Here is a 19,461-nt window from a genome sequence, read left to right on the forward strand (position 1 = left end):
CCTTCACGGGGGGAAAAAAAACAACAACAAACTATCATCTAAACAATGAGAGCGATCTCCATTTGAATTTTTAAACAAGGCCTTTCAAAAATTTTCAGTAGGAAAATTAGTTTCTGCATTGGATTTTTCTTGTCTCTCTCTCTCTCCCCTTAGATAAGTGGTGATTAAGGGGAAATTTTTTTTCATTTAATTTCCTATAGCAGATCCACAATATAAGCACAGATTTGTTACTTTCAGTGTGTGTGTGTATATTTATGTGTACCCACACATACCTGCACACAAAGATTTTCTTTATATGGTATGGCTTCTCCCTGAGGAAACTCAGAGCCAAGTAAATATACTCAACTTCTGGAATCTAGGGTTTGGTAGCTTGTGAAGAGATTGGAGGGAGGGGAAATATCCTGGATTTACTTTGTAGGGATCTAAAGTCAGCTCTAGCCCTTGGTCTTTGGTTTTTAGTTTTGAGGAAAGGGAAACAGGGCTTCTGGGAACATGAGATTCAGATCCCCATTCCTATACCTACTCCTCTCTAACAACCTCATTCTTTACCTTCTCGATCTCACCCCACCACCTGCCTTTCCTTGCTAGGTCTCCAGGTGAGAAAGCCCAGCAATCCAAATCCCCAAGAGCTTCATAGTTGTAGACTCGCTTCTGTAGTACTCTTTCCTAGCTCCACCACGAATCTGTTTTATTATTCAGAACACACATTCCCACACTCAGTAGTACCAGAAACTGCTTGGTGACAGAAGACACACGTTTTCAAGCCTCAAGGTATTAGATATGTAATTAGATTTATAAAAAGCAAGATCTCGGCTCCCTGTTCCTAGCTTGGTGGGGTTGAGTTCGATTCCCGCTGTGTATCATGTAGCCAGCACCAGCATTTTGAGGAACCCTGGGGGATGAGGTAGGGGGGTACCAGCAGCTCTGTTTGCTCTGCTATGTTTGAACTCAGACAAGATAACATCTTTCATCTTACAGCTTTCTCAATCTTAAAGAGTCCTTCTCCAGTCTTAAAATATTTATGACTGCAGCCAATTCTATCACAAGGCACTTCAACATCTTGGGGCCGGGGAAGAGTTTGTTCTATTTTATTTTTTCCTTCTCTGATGGAGAGGTGTGCAAGTGGGGTGGTGCTGGAGAGAACCAGTAGGAGCAATTCCCCCCACCCCCCTTAGCTAGACAGGTCTGGAATGCATATGAACCCACAGCTGTTGCTGCTGGGCTGCCGCCTTTAAGAGCCACACTTGTTAGACAACAGCCCTGCCATCTGGGGATAGATGTTGGAGTAGTCTTGAATGTAGTGTTTGTCTTGTATGTCTAGGAATTCTAATGAAATCAGTGTCAGTGAGGTAGGCAGATAAGGGCTGATATGCCAGAAGAAAGTGAGGAAAATGAAGGAACTAAAAGACAAAGGGTAAGAAAATGGGAGAGAAAAGCTGAAACAGGAGAATTAATAAAGAGTCCTAAAAAAAAAAAGTTGGGATAGAAAGAGTAGGAGCTGGCTAGTAAAAAAAAAATCTTAAGGTTCAGTCAACTTTCAAATTCCCATTCTAATGGATGGGGACAGTAGCAAAGCTGAATAGGAGCAAAGGGAAAAAAATACACTTATTTTGAGAATATATTTTTGTAGAATACATTTTTAACATGGAGGGTATCATGTTCCTGAATGTACAGTGTTTAATATTGAAATGTGATAATGAAGCCACAATATGATGACTTAATTTAGGAGGAGCTGGAAGGGTGACCAACTTCTCCATCTTGTTCCTACACATAAATTCCTGAAACCAGCTTAATGATAGATAGGGCAGAGAGATACTATGGCCTCCTAGACTGATGGGAAGCATCATCCTAAGCAGCATTGTGCACACAATATTTTCTGCTTCCCATTTGCTCCTTGGAATTTGTATTTTCCTTGAATTTGGTAATCATTAGACCTTTTGGTTTAACAGATTTCTTCAAGTACCATAACATGTGTAGGAGGTAAGGATGAGAGATAGGGAGCAGAATTGACAGAGGATTTAATTAAGCAGCATAGGTAATATCTGTCAGTAAGATTTTTGATGCAATATTTGCCCCAGGCAAAATAATTGTTTTCAGAGTCCAAGAAAATCTAGCTTCTTATTAGAAAGAGAAGTCAGAGAACACAGTAGATCAGATCTCAGAGATGGAAGAATCAGACAGATTCCCAGTTTCATTAAAACCTGACTCCTTCCCTTCATTCCTCTGATTCTTGCCCCCCCCCCACTGGGGGTGGGGGGTCAGGGCAATCTTAGTGCCATGGGTGATATTGGCCTTTAAGAGTTCTAGTGATTGGTACAGATCTCTTCCCTATTTGTACAATGGGACAAACCATAGACAGAAAAGTACATTTCAGCAGCAGCATTCAAATTGGTTTCCGAAATACATGTATTCTCAGCTTGGGGTGGGGAAGAGTCAAGAAGGGCAGAAGCAGAATTCATGAGGTATGGACATAACTTCCTTGTCCTGAGCTGTACACGTCTGCTACCCCTGCCTGGCTACCTCATCACATACATACTTTCCAACTGGAATTTGAACACTGGAGACTAATTAGGCAGCAACCAGTTCAAGAACTATAAATTAAAAAGCGGTAATTAGAGTCCTCCCTTCTCTTAGTGTTGACATTTCAACTCAGATCCAAATGGAATACCACATTAAACTGGGGTGTATGGTAAAGAGGAATTATATGGAAGGAATGGAGGTAGAGGCTGCCAATGGGCAGTTTGGGGGAGCTTTGTTAAAAGTAAGAGAGAAAATACTTAGCACTCATTTAGTCATTTTCCTCTGAGTGTTTTCAGATCAAGTCAGGTTAGAGAGGGGGCCTGAAACCTGGAAAAAAGACCCTGGGACTGTTGTTTGACAGTTAAGTGAAGCACAGAAAACGCGTACATAAGATTACATAGATTTAGAGTTGTAAGGGACTGCAGAGACCATCTAGTCTAGCCTTCTCATTTTACAGATGAGGAAATTGAGGTCCAGAGATACTGTGACTTATGTAAATTTAAACAAGTATAAGTGGCAAGGGTAGGTATTTTCCCTCCTACAGCCTCTGCCCTTCACCAAATAACTGTTTTTCTGTTAAAAAAATATACAATTGTATTGGGTTAAAAATAAATAAGAATCAAGGGCTAAAAGGGGGCAAGAAAGGTTGCTGCATGTGTATCTGGAGCCTAACAATGTAACCAAAGTTCCTAAGACTTTGAAGTCTTCCTGGGGACTCAAGGGCCATTTTATTTTTTTCCATATAGGTTGAGACCCTTTGGAACTAAATGTGAATTCCCCAGTCTTTGGCGGCTTGTTCTCTGCAATTGGGTAACATGAGCTTTGTTTCCTGAACTATTTCATTTGTCTTTGTCCAAACCAGAAAAACTGGTATTCAGGGTTCTCTCATAAAAACAAGAAGCTGTTCACACTTATCTCAATGCCACCAAAATCCCCTTGTGATTTCAGCCTGGGGGGGCACACCCTTTCCAGAATTGAGACCATTCTTGGGCCTTGTGTGGAATGGGAGGGGTTCAGGCTGATCCCAGGAAAAGAGATGGGCTCTGGAATCTTTGCTTATGACTTTACTGATACATCCCTATTGGTTTGGGGGTCATGGAGGTGAGAGACCACAGGCCATTCCAGTGATAGATGGGCTGAGTTCATAAGGAAAAACAAACCAAAAAACTTCAACTCACTCCCAGTAGATTCTCTCGATTATCCCCTGCCAGTGGGCTGGGCCTCAGAAATGTGCAATTCATTTGTTTGATTAAGAACCAAAGGGAACAGAAGGAGAGGGGGTCTTAGAGAAAACAATGATGTTGCTTTTTATTGGGCTGGATAAGAAGGTCTCTTCTTAGTTAGAGTGTTGTGAGTTAGGGATGGAAAATAGTCTGTCCACTAGGTCATTCCATCCACCCAGCAGTGATTAGTATAGAAAACTCCCCATAATTCACTTGCATGTTTTTGTTCCAAGGGAATTTAAATGGCAAATGTAATTGACTTCCCATAATTGCCTTAAGGAAGCTTTTTCTTCCCATCTACCCTCACTCATGTAAGGACATAAATGATGAAAGCTTGGAATTTGGCTAATGTCTACAATGAGGAAAGAACAGTTAGCAAATTCTTGTATTGCATTTCTTGTTAGCCTTCAAAAACAGATTAAGTTAAGACTTTGACCTCGTGAGAGCCATTAAAGTGAATTTGCACTTCATAATCTTGCATTTCACACTAGGGAACTAGGCACAGCAGACACCCTTTCATTGAATAAGAGCTGTAATAAAGGCATACGACCTTCCTTAAAGGTTTTTGGTATAGAACACTAATGATGAATAAGTTTATCAATTGTTATTTCTTTATTGAAGATTAGTTTTCAACCTTGGGCTAGCCATTTAATTTTTCTGGGTCTCAATCTGTAAAACAAAGGAATCAGACAAGATGATCTCTAGTGTTTCTTTCAACTTGCAAATCAGATGATACCAATAAGCCAGAATAAAATCTTTATTTGGGAGAAATACATGAATATATGCACTGTAACATCATTTTTGATTTAACAATTCAATGCAACAAAAATATTAAGTGGTTTTCTAGGTGCTAGAGGAAAAGTGATAAAAATATTAAGTGGTTTTCTAGGTGTTAGGTGTTAGTGTTTTTCTAGGTGCTAGAGGAGAAAGCTTAACTAAGACCCTTCCTCCCTCCCTTCCTCTGTTCCTCCCTTCCTGTTTCACACACACACTTCAATTTGAACCCTCCTTGGTGATGAAGAAAAGCAATTAAGCAAGAACCTGGCAATATAGCACCTGAATCTGCAATGTATGCAATATTCTGTTTTAAAGAGCCCCCCTGTCCCCAAGCCTTTTCCTGTAACATGAGGAGAGAGGTTCTCCTGGAGTTTCGCTGGTTTTTCAGTTACTCCTAGTTCAACTTTCCTTTAGTAAGTCTTTCATTTACATTGTTTTCACTGTATATTTTCTCTTGGGTTTTGCTTATTTCTCTGCATCAGTTTATAGAAATCTTTTCTTGGTCCTCTGAGTTCTTCACCGTAAGTAAATTCTTATATCACAATAACGTTCCATTACTTTCTCATGCTGTAGTATTTATTTAGTAATTTCCCAACTGATGGGTAACTAATTTTTTCCAATTTTTTTGCTACCATAAAAAATGTTTTACATATGAATATTTGGGTAAGTGTTGGGCTTGTTTCTGTCTTTATTCCTTGGAATATATGCCCAGTAGTGAGATCATTGGCTCAAAACATATGGATATTTTATTCACTTTTTCTTGAATAATTCCAAATTGACTTAGAAAATTGTTGAATTACTTCATAGTTCTACTCATAGTAGAGCAGTATACCTGTTTCCCCATAGACTTTTCAGCATTGATTGTTCCCACCTTTTGTTATTTTTGTCAACTTGCATGGTGTGAGATGAAATCTCAGAGTTATTTTTGCTTTTCATTTTTCTTAGTGATTCAGATAATATTTTAATGTGATCATTCATGATTTTTCAATTATTTTGAAAACCATTTTTAATATTCTTTGACCACTTATCTATTAGAGAATGGCTCTTGGTGTCATATATTTGCATCAATTGCCTATATGTTTAGGATACAGATTGTTATTGGTGATATTTCATGCACATATTTTCTCACTTGATAATTTCTCTTCTAATTCTATGGATACTGATTTTTTTTGGTGCAAAAACTTTTTAGATTTTATGTGGTCAAAACCACCTCATTTGTCCTTTATGATTGATTGCCTCTTAAAAGTTCATATAAGGTGGACCTCAGAATCATGACAACTTTTAGTCCAGCCTCCCTACGAAATAGAGTGACCATGTGACCCTGGCTGGGCAATTCATTTAACCTCTCTAGGCAACTTTCTATGATTACAGATAATATAATAGTTGGCCATCTGCATCAACAGAGGCAATTTTGTCCCTAGGATCTCCCTCCACCAATGAAATCACAGGACTGGAGAAAAACAAAGAAATTTAAAAAAAAAACAACTCTTTTCACCCCTATTTGGATAATAATCCTTCCCCATACATAACTACGAAAGGTACCTGGTTTCGTTCTATTCTATTTTTTTCTTCTTTTTAATGTTCTGACATTCAGGCTGCATAGTCCTTTTCAGGTTATTTTGGTATATGGTGTAAGATGTTCGTCTAAAAGTAATTTCTGTAAAATTGTTTCTCCGTTTTCCTAGGAGTATTGGTGTGAGGGTTGGCCTATTGCTAGGCCATGGTTGACAAAAGTAACCTCCACTTTTTGATCACTGACTGACCCACCTACCTACCATGCAATCCAAAAGTGCTTTAATCAGTTTCATTTAGGCAAGTAATGAAAAGCTCTCCAGATCATAATTGGTTTAACAAACTTGACTAACCCACATGTGCAAGGTTAACAAACTGTCCTAATTACAATGCCGCATGATCTCTAAGGAGGGGAGGGTTTCAGTCAAAAACCGATTTGCTGCCCTTGCATGTGAAGGTGGGGTTGAGGAGGACAGACATAGAGAATAAGCACAATACGTACTGTTTTTATTGTTAAGGAGAAGGAAGGTGATAATTATTTCTGCTTTGAATGTGGGTTCTAGATACCTTCAGAACATACAGGAGGAGATGCTCAGTAGATAACTAATGAACCATCCTTGGAATTTAGGAGATGTTTGAAGCATGGATATGTAGATATAGGAATGATCTCATCAGAAGTGATACTTTAATCCCTGGGAGCTCACAAAGAAAAACTGCCAGGAGAGAGAGCAATGTGACTGAGAAAATTCTGGGATGTTATCAAAGAAATGTATAGGTGAAAAGGAAGGTAGGTGGTCACATGGAAAAAGCAAAGGCTAACTAATAAATAAATATATGTTCCAGTGGTTTGCTCATGATAACTCAAGAGAAAGTGAAGAAAGTGATATTGGGGTAGACCCAGAGATAAGCTAGAACATGCTCTAATTGGCTTGTGAGAAGAGAGTGTTAATTTTTCATTGTGAGCATTTACATCTCGGGAATATGTGAATGCTTTAAATTGGGGCTTGTTTTAGGGAAGCACTGCAGATTAGTACTTGTTTTGTTATGTGTCTAGATTTAAGAAAATAATGGGGGAAATGTTAATGCAGATTGAACTTAAAAGTATGTTGTGCGTATATACATACACATATTATATATGTACATAGACATATATGTATAGCTACATACATATGTATCCATGCAGAGAATATTATATGATGAGGTCATAGATCTATGTAAGGACTAGAGCATTGAGTTGATTTAGTTAAAATTCAGTTAAATACTATAGCTAGCTAGCTATAAAGATCATAGCAGGAAGCATGCAGGAAATTGCATGGTATCCTAGTTGCTGACTAGATAAGGAAAAAGACTCTCTTATCATTCAGAGGAATCCAGAAGTGGAATTCTAGTCTATGCTGGGGCAGTAAGTATAGAAGAATGAGGATATGGTGAAAAAATGAAGGAATATGAGGACTGAGAATAAGTCATTGTATTTTATGACTAGGAGGTCATTTTGATCTTGGAGTGGTGAAAATAGAAGCCACATTAGAAAAAAAAATTAAGGAGCAAATGGGTAGTAAGAAGAAAGATAGGTAAAAAAAATGCAGATTATTCTTTTGAGAAGTTAAGTGGAAAAAAGAAAGAAAGAAATGACAACTGGTCATAAGGTTAGAAGAAGGTTTTGTGGTTAATTAGTTTAATAGAAAAGACTGAAGTACTTGTGTAGTCAGAGTTGAATGAGTCAGTAAAGAAGGAGAGATTAAATACAATAACCATCACAATAATAATAACAAATGCAGTGGATAGTGCTGGGTCTGGAGTCAGGAAGACTCCTTTTCCTGAGTTCAAATTTGGCCTCAGACATTAGCTATGTGACCCTGTGCAAGTCACTTAACCCTGTTTGCCCCAGTATCTCCATCTGTAAAATGAGCTGCAGAAGAAAATGGCAAACCACTCCAGTGTCTCTAACAAGAAAACCCCAAATGGGGTCACAAAGTCAAACACTACTGAAATGACCAAACAACAACATATATTATCTAATTGGATTTGTTCTTTAAAGATGAAATAGAAAGGAGATAATTGATTGAGTTCTCAAAGGAGGCAGAAGGAATAGAATCAAGGTCACAGGTAGAGAGATTATCAAAAGGGAAGAACTCTGAGATAGGAAGGAAGAGAGTTTATAGGGGAAGATAAGGTGATATTTTGAGTTAGAGAGGAGGAAGCATAGATGAAAGGTCTTGAAGCAGAGATGAAAGAAAATGAGGATCCTCACACTACATTTATCTTTTTAGTAAAGTAGAAAGCAAAATCATCTACTGAAAGCTTAAGGGAAAATGAAATTGGAGACCCGAGGAGTGTGGACAAACTTTAGAATGGCTGCTATGTGGATTTATCTAGGAGACCAACAACAAAGGAGTTACATAGAACATAGTGTTAAAATTGATTCACATTAATTTCTAGTGAATTCAAGCAATATGATGTCAATTCCATCCTTTCTCTTTCTTTTCCCTTCCTTTCCCTTCCCTTCCTTTCCTATCTTGCTCAAGCTGGAAATACAGTAGGTCCTCATAGCCTGACCTTATGCTGATAAACACAGAAGCTTTGACCTACTATATTTCCCACATGAGCTTCTTTGCCTCTCCTTAGGTTACCTGTTGGCTCCCTTCTCTAGAGGCTCACCACATTGGTGCTAGACTTAGTGCAGGTATTTGGTTTTAGACTTGCTGCATTTCAGAAATCTGGAGCTCAAGCACTAGTGTCTGCAGTAGCAGGGATTATAGGCATGAGCCACCACACCCAGGTATCATTATTTTTCCAGCAAAACTAAGCATCTCAGAAGCTAGAGGAAAAGACAGTGGAAAATAGAATTTATGATTATTCAAGAGAACTGTTTTTCATTTTGTTTTATTACCAGAACCTACCACAATGACTTATACATAGTAGGGACTCAATAAATACATGTTGGATTAGACTGGACATGATCCAGTATGTTTGTGTTTAATAAAGAAAAGCTATGCACTTCAGTACCAAATGGCAGGTCCATGGGATTTTAGAAAATTAGTTGATAGGGCCAAATTTGGAGTCTGTCAAATTCTAGTGGCTTTTTCATGTATGAAAAGTGAAGATAGAATTGGGTTTCTACAACAAAACAGACCTGTCTTGGATAAAGCCAGAGCTTATGTCAGGTGAAATTCTACCTATAAGGCTGGTTCTAAACTATTTGATGAAAACAGGGTTGAAAATATTGTCTGAATTGGTAGAAGGGGGAGTAGATCAAGAAAGGATTTCAGATCTTCTGTTCTTTATCTTCTCTGAATTCAGATTAACCTGAGAATAGAAATATTTTGAGAGTAGACGTGACAATATACCGACAGACCCTTTGAATTCCAGGTTGCCAATGATCAGGTATAAAAACCATTTATTCTTGGGGGTAGGTGGAGCAGAGCCAAGATGGCAGAGCAGAGGCAGGAACTCAGCTGAACTCTCCCAAATTCTCCTCTAAACAACAATAAAATAATACCCCAAATAGAGTTCTGGAATGTCAGAGCCAACAAAAGGCCAAAGTGACCCATTTTTTCCTAGCCTAAAACAACTTAGAAGGTTACCAAGAGAGGTCTGTGGGGGGGGGGGGACCAACAAAATCAGCAGCCGGCATTGGAAGTGACTGTGACAGCAGCAGCAGCATCAGGAGCTCTCAGTCTAGAGATGGTAAGGGGGTTGGACAATTGGTCAAAAAGAGATTACAGAGGACCTTTTGTTGTCACTGAGTGCAAGATTTTGTTGCATTGCCCATTCACAATCCCAGATCTCAGTTTTAGGATGACAAGGAACACTAGTGCTTGTAGTCACAGGAGATCAGAAGACCTGGTCACAGTTCCAGGGCCAAGAGGAGCACTGGCATTTGCAGTTACAGAAGAGCAAGGTCCCTTCCTGGCTAACAAGTGCAGTGCTTCTTAAACTGTGGATTGCAACACCATATGTGGTTGCAAAAATTTTGGCAACAGTAAAATGTTTCTGAATGTGCAACGACCAAAAATTAATTAAAAATCAAATTTGTAATGAATCTGAGGTGTTTCTGGCAGTGCTTGCCTATGTTGCATTGCGCAACTACACTGTAGCCTTGGTTTTGAAAACAAAGCATGTGCACTTTGCATTATGCATGCCCACAGGCCATACAATGCTGAAATGCGAAAAGGGGTCATGAGTGGAAAAATGTTTAAGAAGCCCTGGACTAGAGCACAGGTCAGGAGAGCAGTGATCACACCTCTCCTCAGGTGCTGCCTTGGAAACATCAAAAACTTACAGACCCCCAAGATTAGTGCTGAAAAAAGTCACACACACACACACACACACACACAAACCATTAAGCTTGGGACAGTGTCCCTCTCCTCCCCAAACTGGGAGTAGAATCCAACTTTAACATGAAGTTAAAGTCAAGAAATAGACGGGAAAAATGAGTAAACAACAAAAAAAGAATCTAACTATAAAAAGCTACCATGGTGACAGGAAGATCAAGATGCAATCTCAAAAGAAGATAACAATGTCAAAATCAGCTAAAAGCGAAGCCTCAAAGAACAAATGTGAATTAGACATAAGTCCAATAATAATTTCTGAAAGAGTTTAAAAAAAGATTTAAAAAAAACAAGTAAGAGAGAGGAAAAATTGGGAAAAGAAACAGGAGAAATGCAAGAAAATTATGAAAGAAGTTAGCATCTTGGTAAATGAAGCATAAAAATACTGAAGAAAATTACACCTTAAAAACATAATTGTCCAAATGGCAAAAGAGGCACAAAAATTTACTCAGAAAGTAGTTCCTCAAAAATTAGAATTGGACAAGCGGAAGCTGACTCTATGAAACATCAAGAAATAATAAAACAATGTCAACAGAATAAAAAATAGAAGAAAATGTGAAATATCTCATCAGAGAAACAGCTGACCTGGAAAATAGATCAAGAAGAAATAATTTAAAACTTATCGTACTACCTGAAAGCCATGATTAAAAACAGAGCCTACACATCATATTACAAATTACAAAATTACAAAAATTATAAATTACAAATAAAAAAAAACGAACAAAACCCTGATCCGATATCTTAGAACCAGAGGGTGAAATAGAAATTTAAAAATCCACTAATCATTCCCTTAAAGAGATCCCAAAATTAAAACTCCCAGAAATATTGTAGCCAAATTCTAGAGTTCCCAAATAAAGGAGAAAATATTGGAAGCAATTAGAAACAATTCAAATATTGTGGAGCCACAGCCAGGATTGCACAAGATTTAGCAATGCTAAATGGAGGGCTTGGAATATGACATTGTGGAAGACAAAGGAGGTAGGATTACAATTAATAATAACTTACAGCTTTCAAATACAAGACTCAAGAGAAGTATAAAAAGGTTAACATGAAAGAAAAATCTTAAGGGACTTAATATGATTAAAATATTTCCATTCCTATATAAGAAGATTATACTTATAATTACAGATTTGTATACTCTTTCTAACTGCTCTAATAATGGCAGAGACAGAGAGCATAGGTGTACGTTGACTATGGTGAGATGATCTAAAAAAAATTAAGGGGTGAAAAAGAGGGATGCATTGGGAGAAAGGGGAAGGAAGAAGAATTAAAAAATAATCTCACACAAAAAAAAGGTGCATAAGGAACAGATTTTAGAGTGGAGGGGGGGAAATGAGAGGGAGAGTGGCAGGCAACACTTGAACCTTACTCTCATCAGAATTATGTAAGAGGTAATAATGCACTCAGTTGGGTATAGAAATCTGTCTTACTCAACAGAAAATTAGGAGGGGAAGGGGATAAGATAAGGGTGGTGATAGAAGAGGGGCAAATTAAGGGAAGCAGTAGTCAGAGGCAAAATAGACTTTTGAGGAAGGGACAGGGTAAAAAGAGAGAGAAGTATAAACAGGAGAAAAATGGTATGGCAGGAAGTCAACAGGTAGTAATCATAAATGTGAATGGCATGAATTCACCTATAAATGGAAGTAGATAGAAGAATGGATTAGAAACCAGAATCCAAAATATCTTGGGTATAAGAAACACACTTGAAACAGGAGGACACACACAGAGTTAAAATAAGGGGCTGGAGAAGAAGCAATTTTGCTTCAGCTAAGGTAGAAAAGATAGGAATAGCAATCATGATCTCAGATAAAGCAAAAGCAAAAACAGACTTAATTAAAAGAGATAAACAGGGAAACTACACTTTCTAAAAGGTACCATAGACAATGAAGTAATATCAATACTAAACATACATGCACCAAATGGCATAGTATCCAAATTCTTAAAAGAAAAGTTAAATGAGTTGCAGGAGAAAATAGACAGTAAAACTATACTAGTGGGGGACCTCAACTTTCCCCTATCAGAACTAGTTAAACCCAGCCATAAAATAAATAAGTAAGAAGTTAAGGAGATGAATAGAATTTTAGAAAAGTTAGATAAAATAGACTTCTGAAGAAGATTGAATGGGAATAAAAAGGAGCATATTATTTTCTCAGCTGTACATGGCACTTTCACAAAAATTGACCATTTATTAGGGCATACAAACCTCACAAACAAGTGCAGAAATATTAAATGCATCCTTTTCAGACCATAATGCAATAAAAAATTACATTCAATAAAGGGCAGGGGAAAGAGATTAAAAATTATTTGGAAATTAAATAATCTAATTCTAAAGAATGAGTGGGTGTACTAACTGTGTGACCCTGGGCAAGTCACTTAACCCCAATTGCCAAAAAAAAAAAAGAATGAGTGGGTCAAAGAACAAATCATAGAAACAATAATTTCATTAAACAGAATGACAACAATGAGACAACATATCAAAATTTGTGGGATGCAGTCAAAGCAGTACTTGAAAGAAAATGTATATCTCTAACTGCTTACATCAATAAAATAGAGAAAGAGCAGACCAATGAACTGGACATGCAATTAAAAAAAACAACTAGAAAAAAGAACAAATTAGAAATCCCCAATTAAACATCAAAATGGAAATCCTGAAAATCAAATGAGAGACTAATAAAATTGAAAGTAAAAGACAACAACATTGAACTAATAGATACAATTAAGAGCTGGTTTTGTGAAAAAAAAAAACATAATAAAATAAATCATTGGTTAATTTGACTACAAAAACAAAGAAAAAATTTTCCAATATCAAAAATTAAAAGGGTAAGTGTACCACCAATGAAGATGAAATGAAAGTGATTATTAGGAGACATTTTGCTAAATCATATGCCTATAAATCTGACAACCTAAACTAAATGGATGTATATTTACCAAAATATAGTTTGCTCAGATTAACAGAAAAGGAAATAGAATACTTAAATATCCCTATCTTAGAAAATGAAATTGGACAGCGGAGCCAAGATGGTGGAGGGAAAGCAGTGACTTGCTTGGTCTCTCTCCCCAAACTCCTCCAAATACCTATAAAAATGGCTCTAAACAAATTCTAAAGCAGCAGAACCCACAAAAAGAGAGTGAAACAAATTTCCAGCCCAAGAGAACCTGGATGGTTGATCAGAAAGGTATATCACACTGGGTGGGGAGAGGAACGCGGTGTGGCATGGGCGTGCAGGCCAAAGTGATCCTGGAGCAGGCCTCAAAGGACTGAATCATAGGAAGCTGTGGTATTTTCCAGACTTCTTAACCCAAGAATGCCAAAGACAACTTGGAAGGTCAGTGAGAAAAGTCTGTGACTGCGATGAGAGAGGAGCTAAGTTGCAGACACAAGTCTTGAGAGCTCCCTGGGGCTGTGGCTGTTGCCTGAGCTTCGGGCCCACAGACTTAGGGGGAATCGAGTGGGTGATCAGAGGGGTATTGCAAGGATCTCTTTGCCAGTGCTGAGGCAGGATTCTCTTGCTTTATCTGTGCTTGGATCTGCATCACAGTTCTGAGGGGTGGTCCTGGGGTGAGGAGGAGCACTGGTGTGGTAGAGGTTGTTGTGGTGGTGGAGAGGAAAGACCTTGCCCCTTATCATACCACCTTGGAAGAACTGAAAATTTTCAGGTCCCTAGAAGTATCTCTGAAAACAGCTATACAAACCCCCGAAGCTTGGGACGGTATATTCTCCACATTGGAAGCAGACTCTTACCTTAACAAAGAGTTTAAAACTCAAGTAATTGGCTAGAATCATGAGTAAGCAGGTAAAAAGAGTCAGACTATATTATCTTACTTTGGTGACAAAGAAGATCAAAACATACAACCAGAAGAAGACAACAAAGTCAAAGCTCCTACATCCAAAGCCTCCAAGAAAAATAGGAATCAGTCCCAGGCCTTGGAAAAGCTCAAAAGGGATTTTCAGAAGCAAATAAGAGAAGTAGAGGAAAAACTGAGAGTGATGCAAGAAAATCATGAAAAACAAGTCAACAGCTTGCTAAAGGAGACCCAAAGAAATACTAAAGAAAATAACACCTTAAAAAATAGCCTAACCCAAATGGCAAAAGAGGTCCAAAAAGCCAATGAGGAGAAGAATGCCCTAAAAAGCAAAATTGACCAGGTGGAAAAGGAAGTCCAAAAGATTACTGAAAAAAAATACTTCCTTAAAAATCAGCATAGAGCAATTGGAACCTAGTGACTTTATGAGAAATCAAGACACTGTAAACAAATCCAAAAGAATGAAAAATTAGAAAACAATGTGAAATATCTCATTGGAAAAACAACTGACCTGGAAAATAGATCCAGGAGAAAGAATGTAAAAATTATGGGACTATCTGAAAGCCATGATCAAAAAAAGAGACTAGACATCATCTCTCAAAAACTTATCAAGGAAAACTCCCCTGATATTTTAGACCCGCAGGGCAAAATAGAAATTGAAAGAATCCACCGATCTCCTCCTGAAAGAGATCCCCAAAGGAAAACTCCTAGGAATATTGTAGCCAAATTCCAGAGTTCCCAGGTCAAGGAGAAAATATTACAAGCAGCCAGAAAGAAATAATTCAGGTATTGTGGAAACACAATCAGGATAACATAAGATTTAGCAACTTCTACATTAAGGGACCACAGGGCATGGAATATAATATTCCAGAGGGCAAAGGAGATAGGATTACAACCAAGAATCACCTACCCAGCAAAACTGAGTGCAATCCTTCACGGTAAAAATGGTCATTCAGTGAAATAGAGGACTTTCAAGCATTCTTGATGAAAAGACCAGAGCTGAATGGAAAATTTGACTTTCAAATACAAGACTTAAGTGGAACATGAAGAAGTAAACAGGAAAGAGAAAATCATAAGGGACTTATTAAGGCTGAACTATTTACATTCCTGCATGGAAAGATGATATTTGTAACTCATGAGACCTTTGTCAGTATTAGGGTAGTTGGAGGGAAAAAATTGTATGTATGTATATATAGATTAAGGGAAATAGAGTTAGTTTTTCACAGAATGTCTACTATGGAAGTGTTTTGCATAACTGCACATATATAACCTACATTATTTGCTTGCCTTATCAATGAGGGTTGGGGGGGTGGGAGGAAGGGAGAAAATGTGGAACCCAAAGTTTTAAAAATACATGTTTAAAAAAAATTTTCACATGCAACTGAGAAATAAGAAATACAGGAAATGGGGTAGAGAAATCTATCCTGCTCTACAGAAAAATTGAAGGAGAAGGGAATAAGAGAAGAGGGGAGAGATAGAAGAGAAGGCAGACTAGAGGAAGGGGTATTCAGAATGCATGCCTTCTTGGGGTGTGGGGAGGGGTGAGATGGGGTGAAAATTTGGAACTCAAAATCTTGTGGAAATAAATGTTGAAAACAAAAAAAATGAAAAAAATAAAAGGAATTTGGTAGGGAAAAAAAGAAGAAGAAGAAAAAAGAAAATGAAATTGAAGAATTCATCCTTAAGAAAAAATTCCCCAGGACCAGATGGATTCACAAGTGAATTTTTCTAAACATTTAAAGAACATTCAATTCCAACACTATGTAAGCTAATAAAAAATAGACAAATAAGGAATCTTACAAATTCCTTTGTGTCCTATGACACAAATATGATTCTGATACCTAAACCAGGCAGAGCAAAAACAGAGACTGAAAATGATAGGCCAATTTCCTTAATAAATATTGATGCAAAAAATTTAAATACAGTACTAGCAAGGAGCTGACAGCAATTTATCACAAATATCATATACTCTGATCAGGTGGACGTTATACCAGAAATGCAAGACTGGTTCAATATTAGAAAAACTATTGGCATAATTGACTACATCAATAACGACAAAACTCATATGATTATCTCAATAGATGCAGAAAAAGCTTTTGACAAAATACGTATTTATTCCTATTAAAAACACTAGAAAGCATAATGATAAATGGACCTTTCCTTAAAATAAGTAGTATCTATCTTAAACCATCAACAAGCATTGTCTGTAATGAGGATAAGTATGAAACTTTCCCCAGAAGATCAGGGGTGAAGCAAGGATGTTTATTATCACCACTGTTATTCAACATTTTGCTAGAAATGCTAGCTATTGCAGTAAGAAAACAAAAAGAAATTGAAGCAATTAGAATAGGTAATTAAGAAACAAAACTCACTCTTTGTTGATAATGTGAAGGTATGCTTAGATAATGGACTAAATAACTTGTTTGAAACAATGAACAACTTTAGCAAAGTTGCAGAATATAAAATAAATCTACAAAAATTATCAGTATTTCTATATGTTACCAACAAAGTCCAGCAGGAAGAGGGAGAGAAATTTTATTTAAAATAGCTACAAACAATATAACATATTTGGGAGTCTACCTGCCAAGACAACCCAGGAACTATATAAATACTATCACAAAACACTTTCGCACAAAGTCAAATCTAAACAATTAGAGAAATATCAATTGCTCATGGATAAGCTAAATAAATATGATAAAATGACAATTCTACCTAAATTATTTAGTGCTATACCCATCAAACTACCAAAATTATTTTATACATCTAGAAAAAAATAACAATATGAAAAAACAAAAGGTCAAGCATATCAAAAAAATCAATGAAAAAAATGTGAAGACAGCCTAGTAATACCAGATTTCAAACCATATTACAAAGTGGAAATCATAAAATGATTGGATACTGGCTAAGAATTAGAGTGGCAGATCAGTAAAATAGATTAGATACATAATACACACTAGCAAATGACCATAGTAATACAGTGCTTGACAAACTCAGAGATTCAAACTTTGCGGGTGAGAATTCATCATTTGACAAAAATTGCTGGGAAAACTGGAAAGCAGTTTGGAAGAACTAGGCATAGATAAGTATCTCATGAAATACACCAAGATAATGTCAAAATGGGTGCATGATTTTGACATTAAGAGTGATATCATAAGCAAATTGGGGGAGCATGGAAAATTTTACTTGTCAGATCTATGGATAAGGGAAGAATTTATGACCAAACAAGACAGAAAAAGATCACAGGCATAAAATGGATAATATCAGTTATACAAAATTAGAAGTTTTATACAAAACTCAATGCAGCTAAGATTAGCAGGAAAGCAGGAAACTGGAGAAAAATTTTTATAACATGTTTCTCTGATAAAGGCCTTATTTCTCATAAAGGGAACTGACTCAAATTTATAAAAAATAAAAGCCATTCACCAACTGATAAAAGTTTAAAGGAGATGTACTGGCAGTTTTTAAAAGAAGAAATCAAAACTACCTATGATCATATGAAAAAAAATATTCTAAATCACTACTGATTAGAGAAATGCAAATTAAATTCTGAGGTACTACCTTATGTCTATCAGATTTGATAATGTGTTGGAAAAGGAAAACGACAAATGTTGGAGGGGATGTGGAAAAATAGGCACATAAATGCACTGTTGGTAGAGTTGTGAACCTGTTCTAACAGTCTGGAGAACAATTTGAAACTATGCTGAAAGGGCTATAAAACCATGCATACCTTTGACCAGCAATACCACTGCTTGGTCTATATCCCAAAGAGATTAAAGAAAAAGGAAATGGAACTATATATATACAAAAATATAGTGTATTTTGTGGGGGCAAAGATCTGGAAATCGAGGGAATGCCCATCAATTGTGGAATGGTTGAACAAGTTGTGGTATATGACTGTGATGAAATACTATTGTGCTATAAGAAATAATGAGCAAGATGGTTTCAGAAAAACTTGGAAGGATTTATATTAACTGATTCAAAGTGAAGTGAGCAGAACCAGTAGAACATTGCATACAACAACAGCGATATTGTATGATGAAAAGCTGTGAATTACTTGGCTATACTCAACAATACAATGATTCAAGACAATTAAGATGGACTTGTGATAAAAAAAAATACTATCCACCTCTAGAGAAAGAACTGATGAAATCTGAATGCAGATTGAAGCATATTTTTTTTTGACTTCTTTATTTTTCTTGCTTTTTCCCCTCTCAACACGGGGCTAATATGCAAATATGTTTTGTGTGATTTGCTTTGTATAATTGATACCACATTTCTTGCCTTCTCAATGGATGAGGGAGGTATTTGAGGGAGGGAGACATTTTTGAGTTCAAATTTTTTTTAAAAAGTCTTAAAATAAATAAATAATAAATTTACTAAAAAGAAAAGAAAAAACATTTATTCTTGTTACAATGATATTTTTAGAGGGAGAGGGGTCTTACCATGTGACTTTCTCAGCATGAACCAGAGTCCCATATGCAGTTTATACAATTTAGGGTACAGACTGTTTCTTGGGGAGTCTGAAAATAGACCTGTGGTGAAGTCATCTGGTTGAGAACTGATGACTGAGAACTGATGATGCAGCTGTCTCTCAACTGCCTGTTTCTATCCCACCTACCACGTCACTGGAAGCAAATGGAGCAGAATTTCCCCATCCTTCAATCATTGTATTTCTACATTATGGACCCAGGGCAAATCAATATCTGCAAATAATTAAACATAATTCTGATTTAACTGTGATTAATGGTGGGAAAGGGTTGATGCCTACAGATATCCATTTGGCTATGTTGCAGTTGTTGCAACTGGTCTTTCGTTGTTCTGACTGGAATTCGTGCTCCTTCTCCTCTATTTCTTGTTTTTTCCAAGTGATTTATAAATTGGATCCAGCCATTTGCTATATAGGCAACCGTTGTTCCCAAAGATGGTTTGAGTTTACTGTGGGCTCAGAATGACTTCTTAGTTTGAAGCCAAACTTGTTTAAGATTTTCTTACTTAGTGCCACACAATCTGGGAGAAACATCTTCCAGTTCCTTTAGTTGCATCTCACACATAGTGCACTTTGGTTCCCCTTAACCCATTCCAAGAATCTGCCTCTGTCACTATGATTGTAATCACTGATGGATTGGATCTGTAACTATAGGCCAAGGAATGGCCCAATTCCAACAACCAAGCTTCATAGACCACTGAGGATCATCTTAGCTCAATGGCCCCAGTGTTACTGTAAGTATCACCAGTTACCTCTCTCCTACCCTACCTCACCATGACAATCTGCTATGGATACTGCCTAGCTTTTG

The sequence above is a fragment of the Vombatus ursinus genome, unplaced genomic scaffold (genome assembly GCF_900497805.2).
Source record: "Vombatus ursinus unplaced genomic scaffold, bare-nosed wombat genome assembly UNPS02009205.1, whole genome shotgun sequence".
NCBI classification, from domain to species: Eukaryota; Metazoa; Chordata; class Mammalia; order Diprotodontia; family Vombatidae; genus Vombatus; species Vombatus ursinus.